We start from the raw sequence: 17290 nt of genomic DNA, 5'->3' as shown, positions 1-17290 counted from the left end.
GAAAAACAGCAAGTTTAACACATTACAGAAATCTCAAATGTAGGATAGAACAAAACCAAGTGTAGGGGTAGGGGAAGCAACAGCAAAAGGAAGATATGAGATGTTGCAGAAAAGATGGAGGAGGGTTCCCCTCTCCTCTGGGGATTGATTCAAACACTGATGTGGCAGTATACACCGTTGCACATAGTCAGGGATGTTAATTCTTTTTCAGGGGTAAGAAAAGTTGTGGGGATTAGGACATTTCTGGAGGCTTAGGGACCAAGGATGGTCTCTTTTCCCCACTTGATCCCTTTCTCTGATCTGTGATGTACTTGAAGAGCTTCTGGATGACCGTGTTGTTGACAATACCAGTGAATGACATTTTCAGGCCACGAGATGGGATGTCAGACTGTTCTTGATGTTGTTGGAGATCCATTCCACAAAGTAGATGCTGTTCTTATTTTGCACGTTCAGCATTTCCTCATTGACCTCCTTCATGGATATCTGACCACTGAAGACAGCAGCCATGGTGAAGTATCAGCCATGGTGGGGTTCGCAGGCAACCATCATGTTCTTGGTATTGAAGACATGTTGGGTGAATTCAGACACTGTGAGAGCTCAATACTGCTGGCTTCCTGCTGGTGAGAGGGGAAGAGCCAGGCATAAAGAAATGGAGATGTGGGAAGGGGACCATGTTGACTGCCAACTTGTGGAGGTCGGCATTGAGCTAGCCAGGGAAGCAGAGGCAGGTGATGACACTGTTCATGGTGGCTGAGACGAGGGTGTTCATATCCCTGTAGGTTGGTGTGGTCCACTTCAGAGTGCAGGAGCAGATGTTATACAGGGCTTCGTTATCAATGGAATACATCTCATCAGTGTTCTCTACCAACTGATGGACAGAGAGGGTGGCACTGAGGGCTCAATCTTTGTGTCACTTTGGGTGAAGGCACTACACTGAAGATGTTCACAATGTAATCAGGGTACTCCTTGCAGATCTTGCTAATGAGAGCGCCCATTCCAGAGCCTGTGCCCCTGCCCAGTGAGTGGATCACCTAGAAGACCTGCAGGCAGTCACAGTTCTCTGCCTACTTTCATACTGAAAGAGAGAAAGAAAAGAAAATTATTATGATTGCCTAGAATTGCTGTTTAAGCTGAAATAGGCTTTTGATAACAACACCCCCGACCCCCGAAGTTGAAGTTAAAGAATATTAACTGCTTCTCTGTGAAACATTAACCATATCTCTGCTCTGAATATTTTGTAAGCTCTGTAATTTCCTGTTTTTCTTGCTGCGTAGTACAAGGTCACAAGACAGATAAGTGTGAGCTGCCAAACATGTTTTCCTTTTCTAAGATTTAAGACCTGTCACATGATTAATGGCTTTTATTCTCACTTCTGTAAGCCCACTTTCTGCTTCACGTTTTTCCTGCCTCGAGATGCTTAAAAGGGCCTGTCCCTCTTTGTTCAGGGTTAGGACTTTCTGGATGCGAGTCCACTGAGCCGGTGTACACCTTAATCCTCCTGTAACCCTATCGGTCTCTCCAGTTCTGATTTCCTGATACATTTTCTGGGGGCTCGTCCAGGATTGGAGATGGCAGATTTTGTCTCCTTTACCTGTGGGATTAGAGCCCGGGCTGGGGGAGACACAAGACCCTAGGCACCAATGGGAGAACTTCAGCCCACAGAGGAGATTGGCTCTCCCACATCCCGGTGCCCTTCCCTGACAGTGCAACAGAACCAGAAAAGGGGCTGCAGGATGATTCCAGGAGCAGCATGCATTCTTCAGAACCCCAGTAAGGTTTGGGGCCCCAAGACAGGACCCTTCCCATAAAGACGGAAGGGGAGACTGATTGCCTCCCAGGGTGTAACTACTAGTTTGGCCCAGAGGGGCTGAGGGCAGAGAAGGTGGCTCACCAATTTGGATGAAGCTTATACCCCCACCGACACAGGATGTGAGAGACTCGCTAAGTTGACTTAGGAAAGGAAACTAAAACTGAAAGTGGTGAGAGTGGCTCACCACTCTAATTAAGGAACAGGTACTGGGGAGTGAGGAGGTGTGTGAAAGTGTGTGAAAGAGACAGTTCCAGGAGGGACCAATGCGGGGCATGATGTGGGGAGGCACAGATCTCTTAGTGTTGACATTGTGCTCCAAAGCAAGTGTGTGACTGACCAGGCCTAGGGTGATCCACATATGGTTGATAGGAGCTGCCTTATGACTGCAGCAGTTGTAACAGGAATAAGGTACTCTCCTAGCTAAGTGGTGCCTGAAACTCCCATAATAGGAACCAGTCTGGTCAGGCCAGCACAAAAGGCTGAGTGAGTGTGCATCGTAAAGGGAGGAATGGGAGGAAAATTGTCAAAACGCACTCCATTGGAGTGTATGTTAATTTTAAGAAAGGTTTTGGAGGAGATTATGGAGTTAAACTGACCCCCAAAAGGTTGAGAACTCTGTGAATTAGAAGGGCCTTCTTTCAATACAGGGTGGCCAGCTGAAGGAATAATAGATAGGGAAGCAATTGGCCATGTATTTGGGTGGTAAGTGGGGTCAAGGACAGCCTTGGCATCCAGATCAATTTACATACATTGACTCCTGGTTAAACGTGGTCCAGACTTGCCCCAAATGGCTCTACAGCCTTGTTTGGCAAACTGTTGTAAAGCCTTGGTGGCCTGGGCTGAGCTTAAGGTGGTAGAAAAGCCAATTATGCCAGGGACCTCAGAGGAAAAGAAAAAGTAACAGGAGAGCCAGGAAAAGCCAGTCCTACAAGCACCTCCCAGAGGAAAGAGTTTCCTCCCCGTTATGTTCCAATATACCTGTCCTTGTCAGGGCTAGGACAGGGTACACAGCAAATGGCCCTTGAGGAATCAGGCTCAGAGGAAAGCAAGTCTCGAGCATCTCCCCACAGGGGAGAGCCTGAACCCCTGCCCAAGAAAGCTAAAGAGGAAAAGCAAGGTGATGTAGAAAGCCACCTCCAGTCTGGCCACACCCAAGCCTTACAAATGCCCCTCTGTGAGACTTGAGCACAAACTTATAATGAGCAAGGCCAGGTTGGGGGAAGACCATGGATTTTCATCTACCAGCCCTTCTCTATGACAGACAACCTAAGTTGGAAACAACATCCTCCCTCCCATACAGAGAAGCCCCAGGCTCTCATAGACTTGATGAGGTCCATTTTTCTGACTCATAACCCCACCTGGCCAGACTGCCAGCAGCTCCTTCTGACACTGCTTAATGCAGAAGAGCACTGGAGAGTGACCCAAGCAGCTCTCCAGTGGTTAGAGAACAATGTGCCAGACGGCACAAGTGATGTCTGGCGTTATGCCCAGGAGTGGTTCCCAGAGACAGATCCTAACTGGGACCCAAATGAGGCAGGGGAGCTCCAACACCTGAAAAGGTAACGAGAAGCACTCTTAAATGGAATGAAAGCTGGTGGGAAGAAGGCCATGACAATAGGAAAGATTTCAGAGGTCCTACAAAAAGCTAATGAAAGCCCAAGTCACTTCTACAAGAGGCTCTGTAAGGCATACTAGCTCTATACTCTATTTGATCCGGAGGCTGTTCAAAATCAGTACATGGTGAGTACCTCATTTGTTGTCCAGGTACAAGGTGACATTAACCTTCAAAAATTGGAAGGTTTCGCAGGCATAAATGCTACTGAGCTTAGAGAGGTGGCTACCGAGGTGTATGTCAACTGTGAGCAAGAGGAAAAGGAAGCTGAGCAGAGGCTTAAGAAAAAGTCCGAGCTATTGGTGGCAGCCCTGGTTGAAAGAGAGACTGGCATGTGAGGGGCCACAGTTGTGGTCATGGAAGAGGTCAGGCTAGACCAAGATTTGAAGGCTGGATTAGGCTGGAGAGGGATCAATGTGCACTGTGCAAAAAGGACACCGGAAGGATGAATGTCCAGAAAAAGATAAAGGAAATAGCTGTGAACAGGGAGTTTGGCTAGAGCCACCAGCTGCCAGCCATTGTGTTCCAAAACCAGATGCTGACCTGATCAGCCTAGCAAAGGCTGCAGGCTATGAGGACTGAGGCAGACCAGGCTCCATCTCTTCAGGCCCCTAGAGGAGCCTGTGGTCTCAGTAGAGGTAGGAGACCAACAGATGGACTTTATGGTAGATACAGGAGCTGAACACTCAGTAGTGGCCTGACCCATAGGGCCACTATCCAAGAATTATACAACTATTATTGGGGCAACCGGAATCACTGAAAAATAGGCCTTTCTGTCAAGGAGGTGCATTACTGGAGGGTGGGAAGTCAGCATGAATTTCTATACCTCCCAAAATGCCCAGTCCCCTTGCTAGAAAGAGACTTACTCCAAAAACTACAGGCACATATTTCCTTCACGCCATAAGAAAACATGTCCTTAAACTTCAGTCAGCCAAAGGCTGTGGTGTTAACCCTCACACTCCCAAAGGCCAAAGAGTGGAGGCTATATGCAGAAGCACCACTTAAGCCAGGACTGTCAGAACCTCTTGAAATATATGGGCTAATTACTAAAATACCTGGAGTGTGGGCAAAGGACAACCCGCCTGGGCTGGCTGTAAAGCAGGCACTAGTCCTAGTAGAGCTAAAACCGGGAGCCTCCCCAATATGAGTTTGCCAATACCCAATTTTCATAGAAGCCATCGGAGGTGTTCAAAAGCACATAGACTAGCTTTTCAAGCATGGAATCATAGTTAAATGCAGATCACCTTGGAACATTCCTTTATTGCCAGTGCAGAAGCCATCTGGTAAATATAAGCCAGTGTAGAATTTGCATGCTATAAACCAGGTCATGGGGATAATCCACCCAGTAGTGCCCAACCCATACACCTTAATGGGAAAAATACCAGCTAGTGCAACCTGGCTTATTTGCTTAGACCTAAAAAAAAATACATTCTTTTGTCTCCAGCTAGCACCAATAAGCCAGCCTATCTTTTCATTTCATTGGGATGAAACACAGCACACTTGGACAAGGCTCCCACAGGGGTTCAAGAATTCCCCTACGATCTTTGAAGAAGTGCTGGCATCAGATCTCAGCTTTTGTCCCACCTAATGACAAATGCATCCTGCTGCAGTGCATAGACAATCTCCTATTTGCAGCCCCAACTTGAGTGGACTGCCTACAGGGCACCAAGAAACTCCTCCACATTTTGTGGAAAGCAGAATATAAAGTATCTAAGAAAAAGGCACAAATCTGTTCAGAAGGAGTCAAATATCTAGGTTTTGAAATAAGTCATGGGAAACATGAACTTGGCAGCGAATGAAAGCGGGCTGTGTGACTTCCCATCCCAACCACCCAGCATCAAATAAATTTTTAAGAGCAGCAGGTTTTTGCTCCATTTGGATTCCAAACTTCTCACTTATGGCAAAACCCCTATATAAAGACACAAAGTGGGGGAAAAGGGGAGCCCTCCTTTGGGAGGCTGACCAAAAAAGGCTTTCAAGAAAATCAAAAAGGCCTTGATTCAGTCCCCAGGGTTAGGACTGCCAGATCAAACCAAGCGCTTCTTTCTGTATGTCCATGAATGGAAAGGAATGGCTATAGGGGTCCTAACTCAAATTATGCGGTCATGGCATCGACCCGTGGCATACTTATCTAAACAACTAGACCCATTGGCACTAGGCTGGCCTCCTTGTTTCAAAGCTTTAGCCACCACAGCTTTGCTGGCACAAGAGGCTAACAAATTGGCCCTAGGACAAAAATTGATTATTTAAGTGCTACACACAGTTATCACCTTAATAGATCAGAGAGAACATCATTAGGTATCATCAAACCCAAGAATGACTAGATATCAAGGACCATTATGTGAGAATCCTCACATAATGATAGAGACTGTAAATACACTAAACCTAGCTACTCTGCTGCCCATAGACCAAAAGACCCCCTACCTCAGCATTACTGTGTGGACGTAGCAGATGAGGTATTCTCCAACTGAAGAGACTTAAAAGACCAACCCCTTGGTGGCCCAGATGTTGAGTACTTCATGGATGGAAGCACATTTGTCTCAGAAGGGGTCCGGTGAGCTGCGTATACAGTACTGACATGGGATTCAGTGGTAGAGGCACAGCCTTTACCTTCCAGGACTTCAGCTCAAAAAGCAGAACTGATAGCTTTAACAAGGGCCTTGCTGTTAGCCAAAGGAAAAGTGGTCAATATTTATACTGACTCTATGCCTTTGCCACATTACATGCCCATGGAGCTATGTATTTTTTAAAAAGCTAAGAAAAGCATAACCACAAAAAAGGACACAAACATAAAAAATGATATAGATATAGGAGACTGAAAAAATAAATGACCTCCTGAGAGAATTAAGTATTATGACCCAGCCATCTGGGCAGAGGATGAAACATGGGGCTACTGTACCCCCATTTATGTGATAAATTTTATCATATGGTTACAGGCTGTTCTTGAAGTTATAACCAATGAAACATCAAGGGCCTTGAATTTGCTGGCCATGCAAGCCACACAGATGAGAAATGCCCTTTATCAAAACAGTTTAGCACTAAACTACCTCCTGGCCTCAGAAGGAGGAGTATGTGGGAAGTTTAACTTAAATTGCTGTCTAGAAATTGATGATAATGGACAAGCTATCATGGAAATAACTGCTGGGATGCAGAAATTAGCTCATGTTCCAGTCCAAACCTGGAAAGGTTGGTCTCCAGATTCCCTTTTCAGAGGATGGTTTTCATCTTTTGATGGACTTAAAACCTTAATAGGAGGGTTTATCCTTATCCTTGGCAGACGCCTAACTCTCCCTTGTCTTCTGCCTCTTCTAATCGGAAGTATACAGTCAACTACAGAAGCAATTGTGGCCAGACATACTACCACCCAATTAATGGCCTTAACTAAATATCAGCCTCTACCCAAGGAGAAATATGTGCCAACCCAGGAAGAAACAAATGATAGTGGTGCCTTCTATTAAAATCCATTTATAAAAGGCACCAAAGAGGGGAATGAAATAGAGAAAATTATTATGATTACCCAAAATTGCTGTTTAAAGTTAGGCTGAAATAGGTTTTTGGTGACTAGCATCCCCCCTCCCCCAACCCACCAACCAAAGTTGAAGTTAAAGAATATTAACTGCCTCTCTCTGAAACATTAACCATATCTCTGCTCTGCTTATTTTGTAAGTTCTGTAAGTTCCTGTTTTTCTCGCTGAGCAGCTGCAAGGTCACAAGACAGATAAGCATGAGCTGCAAAACATGTTTTCATTTTCTAAGATGTAAGACCTGTCACATGATGATTAACTACTTTTGTTCTTGCTTCTGTAAGCCCGCTTCCTGCTTCACATTTTTCTCGCCTCAAACACTCAAAAGGGTCTGTCTGTCTTTGTTCGGGGCTCAGACTTTCTGGATGCGAGTCCCCTGAGCCATTGTACACCTTAATAAATCCTCCTGTAACCCTATCGGTCTCTCCAGTTCTGATTTCCCACTGCAGTACCACATCCAGGACAGAATCAACCAGCTCAGCCCCTTCTGTGTAGTGACCTTTTGGCCCAGTTGTTGCCAGCCCCAGACTGACCAGAAACAAAGTTGTCTCATCTAAAGATCTGGCCAAACGGACCTCAGCAAACACAGTCCATGGTCCCAGGTTCTAGATCCACCAGGATGGCACAAAGAACGTATTTGCCACCTGTGGCTTCATTGTAGTACATAGAGATGCAGTCCAGCTGCAGGTCACTGCCCCCATGGTAGGTGATGGTGGGGTCAATGCCATGTTCATCACGGATCACTTCCCAGAATTTGGCACTGATCTGGTTGCCACAGTGACTGGCCTGGATATGCACGATTTCCCTCACGGTTAAAATTTAATTTTTTGTTCACCTCAAGGTATCTATGGGGCAAGAAAACATGTAATTTTTTTCTCTGCTGGTCACAGGTTGGAAGGCTGGAATGTGCCCCAGAGGCTGGAACAGCAAGGTGAGAACACAATGGCAGGAAGTTTGAGAGGGAGAAAGCAGCTGCACCTTTAAGAAGCAACCTAGATGATTTTAACACATGACCTAGACTTGTGGTTCTCAAATTTTGCTACACATTTGAATCACTTGGAGCACTCCTGAAACTCCCAATGTAAGGGCCACACCCAAAGCCAATTAAACCTTCTGGCTAATGTCCAGATCTCACTCCTGGATTCTGGCTTAAGACTCCCCAAGTGACTTCAGTGTTCAGCCAACTTTGAGAACTAGTGACCTATAGCTAGTAAAGATAAAGCGGTTACATGATTGACTTTGAGAACCTGGGTTTTCTCAGACATTAAAGAATTGTTAAAAACAGACCCTTGTTTCCTTCTGGCCTTAGAAATCTTAGACAAGATTTTCAATTTACAGGTGAGGAAGCTGAGTCCTAAAAGGTAAAAATGAAGTGGACAGACAGCTAATTAAACTGATATTTCTTTTTTTATTCAATATAATAATTGTTCTTAAAAGTTTAGTGCCAATATTCAGTGTTTAAGTCATTGTCAAATGGAAAATCAGATTTATGTTACCCTAATATTCCAAGCATCTCCATTACAAGATTTAAAAAGTATTTTTAGGCTGGGCATGGTGGCTTATTAGCCAGGCATGGCTGTGCATGCCTGTAATCCCAGCTACTCGGGAGGCTGAGGCAGAAGAATTGCTTGAACGCAGGAGGTGCGGAGGTTGCAGTGAGCCAAGATAGCACCACTGCACTCCAGCCTGGGTTGACAGAGCAAGACTCTCAAAAAATAGAGTATTTTTAAGACTTTATTCTTGTACATTTTTCTCTTAATTTCTAAAAACATTTTAATATTTCAATGTCCTGACTAATCTCCTTAAACAATAACAGAACTTTTGGCAAAAATTTGAAAAGACATATAAAATCCACAAATAAGAGTTAAGTCCTCCAAACCATAAAATAATAAAGCCACAGGCTTTTAATGATGAGCAAAATAACCACACAAAATTTTGCATATACATATGTAGTACAAGGCTGAAGTATTTTGACATTTATCTCAACATTTGCAAGTATATAAAATATTGGAAGCCCTGGCCAGGGCAATCAGGCAAGATAAAAGGCACCCAAATATAATAGGAAGAGAGAACGTCAAATTATCCCCATATGCAGATGATATTCTGTATCTAGAAAACCCCACAGTTTCAGCCCAAAAACTCCTTGAGCACATAAACAACTTTAAAGTTTTGGGATATAATATCAATGTACAGAAATCAGCAGCATTCAGTTACCCTGATAACACCCAAGCCAAGAACCAAATCAGGAATGAAATCCTGTTCACAACTGCTACAAGGAGAATAAAATACCTAGGAAGACAGCTAGCCAGGGAGGTGAAAGAGCTCTACAATGGAGAACCACAAAACACTGTTCAAAGAAATCAGATGACACAAATTGAAGAACATGCTCAGGGACAGAAAGAATCCATATTGTTAAAATGGCCATACTGCCCAAAGCAATTTAAAGATTTGATACTATTATCAATCTACCAATGACATTCTTGACAGAACTAGAAAAAAGTGTTATAAAATTCGTATGGAACCAAAAAGAGCCTGAATAGTCAAGGCAGTCCTAAGCAAAAAGGACAACGCTGAAAGCATCATGCTATCTGACTTCAAACTATGCCAAGGGGCTACAGTAACCAAAACAGCATGGTACTGGTACAAAAATGGACACATAGACCAATGGAATTGGAATATAGAGCCCAGAAATAAGGCCACACACCTACAACCATCTTATCTTTGACAATGGTGAAAGGACTTCCTATTCAATAAATGATGCTGGGATAACTGGCTAGCCACATGCAGAAAATTGAAACCGAACCTCCTTCCCTACACCATATATAAAAGTCAACTCCATATATAAAAACTCAAGATGGATTACAGACCTAAATGTGAAACATAAAGCTATAAAAACTCTGTGAGATAACCTAGGAGATACCACCTTGGACATAGGAATGGGCAAAGATTTCATGACAAAATGCCAAAGCAATTACAACAAAAGCAAAAATTAAGAAGTGGGTCCTAATTAAAGAACCTCTGCACAGCAAAAGAAACTATCAACAGAGTAAGCAGGCAACCTATGGAATGGGAGAAAATATTTGCAAAGTATGCATCTGACAAAGATCTAATATCCAGAATCTACAAGGAACTTAAACATACAACCAAACAGTAAACAATCCCATTAATAAGTGGGCAAAGGAAGGAACACTTCTCAAAAGACATACATGAAGCCAACAAGCATATGAAAAACTCCATATCACTGATCATTAGAGAAATGCAAATCAAAACCACAATGAGATACCATCTCACACCAGTCAAAATGGCTTTTTTTTTTTTTTTTTTGTGACAGGGTCTCTGTCGCCCAGGCTGGAGTGCAGTGGCATGATTTCAGCTCACTGCAGCCTCTGCTTCCTGGATTTAAGCAATTCTCCTGCCTCAGCCTCCCAAGTGGTTGGGATTACAGGCATGTGCCACCATGCCCAGCCAATTTTTGTATTTTTAGTAGAGACGGGGTTTCACCATGTTGGCCAGGCTGGTCTTGAACTCCTGACCTCAGGTGATCCACCTGCCTCGGCCTCTCAAAGTGCTGGGGTTACAGGTGTGAGCCACTGCACCCAGCCTTCAGCATGGCTATTATTAAAAAGTCAAAAAATAACAGATGCTGGTGAGGTTGCAGAGAAAAGGGACTGCTTATACACTGCTGGTGGGAGTGTAAATTAGTTCAACCATTGTGGAAAGTGGTGTGGTGGTTCCTCGAAGAACTGAGGACAGAACGACCACTCGACCCAGCAATCCCATTACTGGATGTATACTCAAAGGAATATACATTGTTCTACCATAAAGACACATGCACGTGTATGTTCATTGCAGTAAAATTCACTATAGCAAAGACACGGAATCAACCTAAATGCCCATCAGTCATAGGCTAGATAAATAAAATGTGGTACATTTACACCATAGAATACTATGTAGCCATAAAAAGAGGAGATCGTGTCCTTTGCAGGAACATGGATGGAGCTGGAGGCCTTTATCCTTAGCAAGCTGACACAGGAACAGAAAACCAAATACCTCATCTTCTCGTTTATAAGTGAGAGCTAAATCATAACATGGAAACATACAGGGGAACAACAGATACTAGGCCTATCAGAAAGGGGAGGGTAGGAGGAGAGAGGTTAAGAAAAAACAACTCATATACTATGTTTAGCATCCAGGTGATGGAATAATCTGTACCCAAAACCCCAAAGTCACAAGTTTACCTATATAACATGTACATGTACCCGTGAACCTAAAATGTTAAAATATTTTTTAAAAATTACTGACTATAATGCATACATTTTGGGATTTGTATGTTTATTACCATAGCTATGTATATTTTTCCCCACATGGAAATTAAAAAACTCTGGTTCATTTTTTTTTTTTTTTTTTTTGAGAAGCTCATACACAACGGAATTGTCATAAGGTAACTCTCAATAAGTTTTTGTTTGCTTCCAGGAGACCTTTCTTATAGAAAATTGTTACAGTGAAATAACCTCAGTTATTTCCCTTCACTTCAGTGCATCACATCTTACCTGCAAATGAAGATGATCCCACTCCCAGGGAGGGGTGAGACCAACTCCTCCCTACAAGCAGCACAGACATGATTCTCCTCGTGTGCAATATGGCCACATTAGAAACCCAACAAAATCAGTATCATCCAATCAAATATACCAAGGAACCATAAACGGGTTTTAGTATTGGTATCTCGTTTTCAACTTCAGATTTTAGAAAATTAACATGAAAGAAAAAACACCTTTTTAAAAAGAAAATTACAGGCTTCTTATAGGAACTGTTCGCCAAAATGTAGAGGTGATTGGGTTGTGCTGAAACCAACCATTGCTTAGTTTGATTTTTCCTGGTGCCAAGAATTGTTTGCTTCATGTATTATAAATTCTTATTTTTGTTTATGCTTCAAACCTCCCAGGAAAAAAAAGTACTCAGGGTGAGTCTGTATTCTTTCCATAACACAGGATTGGCCTACCTTAAAGGAAACCCTCTCTTGGGACATTGTTTGTAGAAACACTGAAGCAGGCAGGGCAAGGCATTCTTGCAAGAGTGCAGCACTTTCTGCGTAAAGTGCTGCTTTTCTGAAATCATCTCCCAATTCTGGCTCCTATGCTCTACCATGCAATGAGAGGGCTGATCTTTCAGACATATGCCTGTGACTTGGAGTGGACCAGGTTGGAGACTCAGGACAGGTGGCTGGAAGCCTAGAACTATATGGCCAGTATGTGCTCCTGGTAAGATGTAAAAGTTATTTCAGTTCTATGCTACTTTATTCTAGAATCTCATGTTTATTAGCTTCATTTTCCCCCTCTGATTTCCTAGGCAATGGGGTCTGTGTGAACAAAGGTCCAGTCAGGAAAATAAACACTCCAGGTACTTCAAGATGGGGGATTAAACTTGGGGTGGGTCTCAGCTGCTTTGCTTCTGGGGACTTATGGTGGGAGGGGGGAGGCAGTGGTAGGGCATGCCACCTCCTGAGGTATGCACCCAGGGCATGTACACTAGGTTTTCCACCCTAGAGATACCCAAGTTCCTGGATGCTAGCAGGGAGGGGAAGAAGAAAATCCTCCTCTCCAACTCCAGAAGAGTTCTCCTAGGCCCAGAGGCTCAAAAGCCTTGCTCTGTGTATCAGTGTCTTCTGAAGAGCAGGTCTGACCTCTCTCTCTCTGTTGAGGCTGGACAGGACTTAGACCTCAGACTACCTTTGTTACACTTTCTTCCTAAAGAAGACCTCAGACTACCTTTGTTACTTTCTTTCCAACCCAACCAAAATTGCTCCCCCAAATTACAAAGCAAAAATTCCCATCCTGTATCTATGCATGTACATTGGTACATTTGGGAGAGACAGAGTGAGGCATTGTCTGTACAATGGGCAAGGCCCAGCTCAAGCAACAACAAAAATGATACAGAAAAGATCAGTATTAGTATAGGTATATATAAAAATGAAAATCTCAGACTGCCTTCCCTTATCGTAGATCTGTTTACATGCCCATTTTCTTCCTATTCTCTTGACCCCCGGCACCTAAAAAAGTTAAGTGGGCCATGCTTACTAGTCCCCAAGGCCATACCTCCCAATCCCAGATGCATAGCCAAGAGGCTGAATGTTGCTTCAAGCTCCAGTACAATAAAGACATCAGAAGCTTGGGAAGGTCCCAGGATTCAAAGAGCCATTGGCCTTTTATTAGTTATCTATTGCTATGAAAGAAAATCCTTCAACATTTAACAGGTTAAAACAACAATCACTATGTACCCCATAAATATGTATAATTATGTCCATTTAAAAAGTTTTGTTTTTCCAGTTTCTAAGGATCAGAACTTCAGGAATAGCTTAGTTTGGTCCTGGCTGTAGAGGCTGCAGTCATGCTGCTGACTGGGACCGGACCTCAAGCATCCAGGCCTGGAGGATCTGTTCCAAGCTCACTCACATTGTTGTTGTCAGGCCAATGATCTAAGAGGGAGAGAGAACCCAAAACTGAAGCTGCAGCGTCTTTTATAACCTAATTTCATAAGTGGAGTGCCATCACTTCTGCTGCATATTGGGGTTGCAGAACCAACCCCTGGTACAAAGCAAGAGGGGACTACACAAGAGCCTAAATACCAGTAAGTGGGGATCATTGAGGACCATCTCGAAAGCTGGCTGTCATGTCCTCTGATACCTCCTACCCAGCTTTTGCAAAGAGTAATACCAGAGCAGGGAGGTCCCATTCCACTTAACAATCAGCAGTGATTGCTTTTCATTCAGTTCCTGTACCTTACCCTCCTCCAAGGATCATTGTGAACTGAAGGGATAATTGATATTCTTGGATCCCATGGAAATACCACTGAATGCTATAACTATAATCATGGCAGATCAAGTGAGTACATGTGTAGAATTTGGGAGTTAAGCACTATATTGGAAAGTTGAAGTCTCTGATGTAGAGCTGGTCTAGGATCATAAGTTGAGTTTGGATCTTGGCCTGCATTGGAATTTTTAGGGTCAGGGGAGTCTCACTCTGAGACATTAGACTGGAAGTGGCTACACCTACAATGAGGCCTTGCATGCTAACCTCATTCCAGATAGAGAAGGGCAGGGCTCTCATCTGGGCCACAGCAAGTGTAATTCAAAAGAAGTCCTTTAATCTTTGGTGGATGTAATGGCTTTTTGCTATCACAACTCCTCCTCCCTCCTCTCAAAAAAATATATATTCTCAAATGCTGCTCAGGAATTTTTTGCTTCTCCAGGGGAGGTATAGTTCTGATGTTGCAAGCAACATAGCAGAGGAAAGGGATTTTTATGCTTCCTTTGGAGTAGTAAAATCAACCAAGGCCTAGGGAATCCAAAGACTAAAGTAAGACGAGATTTTGCAGCATGTGGAGCAGAGGTCCTGATGTATTTCACTGGGTTTTTGAAGCATGAACTAGGGGCAGTCTAAGATACCAGAAAAAGTCAAGGGTGTTTTTCCTATTCCTTTACTCAACAATCAACACAGAATACTTCACCTCTGGTCACTACAATGTGTGGGGATTTCTCCTCACACAAAACTAGTCAATTATCCAGCAGACACAGGCTGGGTGTCCTTAATTCAATTCTGATGCTATCTATCTGGAGATAGCATCAGATACCACAGGCTGAGGGCTCAGTCCCACAAGACTGCCCCCCCACTTCAGGTATCGGCTGCAAGTAGTAGGTTGCTGCCTACACTTCTGACCAACTGGCTATGTAGCAGGAGTTCTCATAAGCCCCTCCTTGGAGTTGATTAATTTTCTAGAGTGGCTCATAGAACTGAGGGAAACACTTACATTTGCCCATTTATTATAAAGGATATTACACAGGGTACAGGTGAACAGTCAGATGGAAGAGACACACAAGGTAAGGCATGTGGGAAGGAGCTTCCATGCCCTCTCTGGGCAACATCTTCCAGGCACCTTCATGTGTTGAGTTTAGCTATCCAAAAGCTCCCTGAACTTAGTCCTTCTGGGTTGTTATGGAGGCTTCTTTGCAAAGGCACGATTTATTACATCATTGTCCATTGGTGATCAACTCAACCTTCAGCCACATTTCCCTCTCAGGAGGCTGGGGATGGAGCTAAAAGTTCCAACCCTCTAATCCTGTCATGGTCTTTCCAGTGACCAGCTCCCAACCTTGAAGCTACTTAAGTGACTCAGCCATCGGTCATCTCATTAGTATACCAAAGACGCTCCAGAAACTCTGGAGGTTCCAAGGATTTTAGAAGCTATAGATGTGCATATATATGTCTGGAAACTGAGAAAAAGAGCTAAATATATATTTCACAGAATCACAGTTGGCTTCTACAGTTATTCAAGTTGGGCTTCTGAAAGGCTTAAGAGAAGCAAATGGTAAAGTTCAATGAGGTTACTGGACTTCCGCTATGTTAAAAAATATTTTATATCAGGATAGGCTAGATTGTACTGTAGTAGCACAACCCCCAAATTTTGGTGGCTCAAAGGTTTATTTCTTTCTCATGCTTCATGTCCATAAGGGGTTGGCCTGAGTGTTCTGCTCATTATCACTCAGGCTGGTGAAGCATCCACCATTTTGAACTTGCCAGGTCATAATGCCCCTAACGAAAGAACACTCTGGAGAGCCTCCCACCAAAAACTAAATCCTCTGTCCCAAATAGACATTGTTTCCAGTCATTTCTGCTCATCATTTTGGACTTCATGAGTTATATGATCCAAACCAACCAGGAACCAGGAAATAGGTTGTTTTTTTATTAATATGTGCCTTGAGTGAAGAAGGTGAATATTAGTGAACAGCATTGTTAAAGACCACAACTGGCATCCTATAAAAGTGAAGCCCAGATTTTCTCTTCTTTTGCTTTGTCTACTTCAATTCGCCCAGATAGCACTGCATCTGTGTTAGTGTCTGTAGCTGGCAACAGCAATGTGAGGCTAGAGACGGTAATATATGCTGTGTTCTGGAAACATTATGCTTGTTTAGGAAATGCTATGGTTGTACCTAGATGGTATAGGTAGAACTGGTGCTATGACATCCATAGGTTCTATCTACCATTTATTTGGAAGACTACCCTTAGGAAAAGTGGAACAGATGAGACTCAAGGTTGGAATTTAACAGTGAAAGTGCTAAAATAATTCCATCCCCTCCAGTGGAAGACATCCCAGGATGCTGCCATTGGAGAAGGGCCCACTCTTCCAAGGCTGCCTGGTGCCAGGTACTTAGGGAGTATGAAGTCAAACCCCTGGCAGGGAAGAGAATGCAACTCAAATGGTTCAAAGGAAGAGGACTTAATGGAAGGATTTTCAGAAGTGTGGGCAGGATTAAGAGAATCAACCAGGTTGTTGAGGCACCCAAGGCTAGCATCTGTAGGAACCTGGTAATCCCTTGAATCATAAGAGGAAATAGTGTTATCTTAGCTCATCAGAGCTAGAACTGGGGAATAGGGGCTGCTGACCAGATCTATGCTTATTCAAGTACAGAGCCACTGCCAGAAATATGGCCCAAAGCAGGAAGGAAGCTGGAAGAGAAATAGTTCATCATCTTTTCCCACCTGTCAATCTCCTATCATTGTCTCTCATTGGCTGAACCTGTTGAGAAAGAAGCCCGCTAGGAAGGGGGCTCCAGTGATGCACTTCACAGGCACCAGCTTCCTGGACAGAGAGGTGCAGGAAATGATCTGAGAAAGATGAGTGGGGCTGGGGCTAGGGGAGTAAGCAGACTCAACACAGTGAGACTGTCCCTAGCTGAGGTTGAGCAAAATAAGAAAATTACAGTGACTTTTGGCCTTTAATTTATCTAGGATTTTAATTTTCCCAAGGGAAGGGAGATTTTATTTTCTCCATGGCAGCAAAGAAAGTGTTCATTACTGGAGCTTTAAATATCTGAGAGAATTTAATAAAAGGAGAAGATTCATATGGTTTGTTTGGGACATTTTTCACACTGAGCATTCTATGTGTGCTACTTTAGGTGCCCACTGTTCTAGTGAACCAGGTTTATCCACGGCAGTCAACAATTTGAGTTAAGAAATAAAATTGATGGGTCAATATCTGACTATGATCTTGGGCCAAATGTGTTGGTTTATCCATTTCAGAAGCTTCTAGATTAGAGCCAACAGAAGAACTGCCCATTTCTCTGGGCTCAGGAATTTATAAAGTCAGTGGTACTAGGAAGCAGCCTTAAGTGTTTACCTTGAAGGGAGGAACTTGCCCAAGTGAAGGAGCAGGTCTCATTCCTGGTTGACTATAGCCTTGAGTGAGGACAATAAATCTGAGCTCACAGTTCTGATAAAACACAAAGCAGGTAAATGTTGATGAGGAAACACTTCCACCACTCCCGCCAACCAACTCTCTCCTTCTTAATTT

At 43.5% G+C, this 17290-nt stretch overlaps 1 pseudogene; it reads right to left on the bottom strand.

Annotated features, from left to right (window-relative positions):
- Positions 1 to 232: 232 nt before the first annotated feature.
- Positions 233 to 13595, bottom strand: LOC116459790 (tubulin beta chain-like; annotated as a pseudogene).
- Positions 13596 to 17290: the final 3695 nt, after the last annotated feature.

The sequence above is a fragment of the Hylobates moloch genome, unplaced genomic scaffold (assembly GCF_009828535.3).
Source record: "Hylobates moloch isolate HMO894 unplaced genomic scaffold, HMol_V3 SCAFFOLD_20, whole genome shotgun sequence".
In the NCBI taxonomy this organism is placed as follows: domain Eukaryota; kingdom Metazoa; phylum Chordata; class Mammalia; order Primates; family Hylobatidae; genus Hylobates; species Hylobates moloch.
Note: the sequence above shows the minus strand (reverse complement) of the source record. Positions and strands in the feature narration are given on the sequence as shown.